Below are 2500 nucleotides of genomic sequence, written 5' to 3' on the forward strand. Positions count from 1 at the left end.
ACTATTTGTGGGGAAAAAAGGACACAAATTTCGTTTGGGTATAGCATTGCATGACCGTGCAATTACCAGTTAAAGTGATGCAGTGCTAAATTGTAAAAATTGCTCTGGTCAGGAAGGGGGTAAACCACCTGGGATGGAAGTGGTTAAAGGAATGCTATGATAACAAAATATGCCACCTTTGCTGGTCTCCTTCTGAAATTGACAAACTCTAATGCGGACTCTTTTAGTTCAATGTTTGCTATGTAACTGACTAGTTATGCTACCTTTAAAGTGACCCATTCAGTTATGTAAAACATCTATTAGGAAGTTCCCTGTAATAGAAGTGCTCTCATACTCACATCTCTGGCGGCCTGTGGCTCCCACCTTCCCTTATGAGAACTGAACCACAGTGTTAAATGCTGAAGAATCTGACTAAGCCTGAAACCTTGGAATGGAAGGTAGGGGACATGTTCCGCCAGAGAGATATGATAGCACTTCTGTCCCAGTTAACTACCTTTTGGAACTTGTTCTGGAATTAACAGGGTCACTTTAATATATTAGGTAATCTGTAATCCGTGGGTGCTCAATCTGTGGCCTTCCAGCTGTTTCGGAACTACAAGTCCCATTGTGCTTCTGGCTTTGGGTGTCATGCTTGTAACTGTCAGCCTCGCAATGCCTCATGGCACTTGTAGTTTTGCAACAGCTGGAGGGCCACAGGTTGAGCACCCATGGATTAGATTACCTTCAAGAGGGTAGTCAGAGATGCAGGCATAAACTGGCCACTGTCTAGAAAAGAGCTGCAGAATGGAGCAAAAACAAACTCCGCTTGACTTGCCTCTGTAGAGAAAGGGACAAAGTTGAGAAAGAGAACTGTAATGCTGTGTACATACGAGCATTTTTTTCCATCTGCATAAACTCTGAAGGTTTCTCTGATGGAATTCCGCTCAAGCTGTCTTGCATACACACGGTCACACCAAAGTCTGACCATCAAGAATGCAGCGACGTACGACGGGATTAGAAAAGAAGTTCACTAGCCAGTAGCCATTGGCTTCCGTCTCGTACTTGCTTCAGAGCATGCCTCGTTTTTGGTACGTCGGAGCAGCATACAGACGAGCAGTTTTCCCGATAAGAAGTGAATCCGTCGGAAAAATTTAGAACCTTTTCTCTTTCTAGGTCCGTCAGAATTTGACATAAAAAGTCCGATGGGGCTTACACACGATGGGTATATACAATGTAAAGCTCCCGTCTGACTTTTTCTGTCGGAAGTTCCGCTCGTGTGTACACGGCATAAGGGACAATAGCAATTATAGTGGGTTTCTTGCAAGGTTCTTACAGAGATGAGATCCTGCTTTTGATCTGTCTGGAACCAACCAGAACCGACGTCATATCTGTTGGTTACTTTTGGCTTGCTGCACATTGACTTTTAAAGAGGATATCACTTTTGGGAGACGGGGAGCATTGAACTAAAAAGATCATTTCACAACAGTTCTTGTCCACTGATTTTCATCATTCCATGGTCATTCTTGGTCATTCATCATTCTTGGTCCCCTTGATGTCTGCATGCAGGTCTATGCAAACTCAGCTTAAGCATTATACATTTCTCTCAGTACTGGTATTCTGATGTTAATATTAACCATGGGAAAACTAAAGTTTACCATCCATGCCCTCTTTTTAAAAAAAAATAATAGTTGCCAAGTTATCATTCTAATCCATTTTCTCCACTACCTTTACAAGTTACTGACCAGGTTTAAGATTGAGAGTTCTGAATTGTTGTCTAGTTATTTTGGCAGCCAGAGAGATGGCTTTATCAAAATCGACCTACATTTTATCAGAATCAACCTACATCAGACCTTCAGGGATTTTTTTTCATCTTTCCATCTATTACATTTTCTGCATTTTCTGCCTTAGTTTTTTTTGACAGTAAATACCTTTATACAACCCACTTCCTGTTTCATGCTTGGTCATTAGCCTATGCTTATGATGACTTGCACAGCTCTCTCTTTCAGGTGAAAGGGATGAGTCAAAGGAGAGGAGACATGTGCAGGCAAGCAGTGGTGTGAGTGTGTCTGTGTAAATCCAGGAAGTGAACAGTTTGCAGCTTCAGCTGCCCACAGTTAACATGGCTGCAGCCAAACTTGGTGGAGGGAGATTTCTGCAGCATATTTGGCAAGTACAGAATCACAGTAAATGTGTGTGTGTGTGTGTGTGTGTGTGTGTGTATATATATATATATATATATATATATATATAATATTTATAAAAATAACATGCAAAGTGGTTGGAGGGAAGATTCAGGATGGCAAAGATGTTTTTATTACAAATTATGTGAGCAGACTGCAGTTCCACTTTAAGTGTTGTATCAATGACTTGGTAAATGGAGCAGTAATTTAAGACTGCCCTAATGTGAAGACTAGGAGTCGAGGAATGGTGGCTTCCAAATTACCATAGTCTCTTTTCCATTATGGCAATTTCTCTTTAAATACTTCCCTCCCAACAATGTCATATGATGTCACAGATTTTG

The sequence above is a fragment of the Lithobates pipiens genome, unplaced genomic scaffold (genome assembly GCF_037356315.1).
Source record: "Lithobates pipiens isolate NorthernLeopardFrog02 unplaced genomic scaffold, aLitPip1_a1.2 Scaffold_16, whole genome shotgun sequence".
Classification (NCBI taxonomy): domain Eukaryota; kingdom Metazoa; phylum Chordata; class Amphibia; order Anura; family Ranidae; genus Lithobates; species Lithobates pipiens.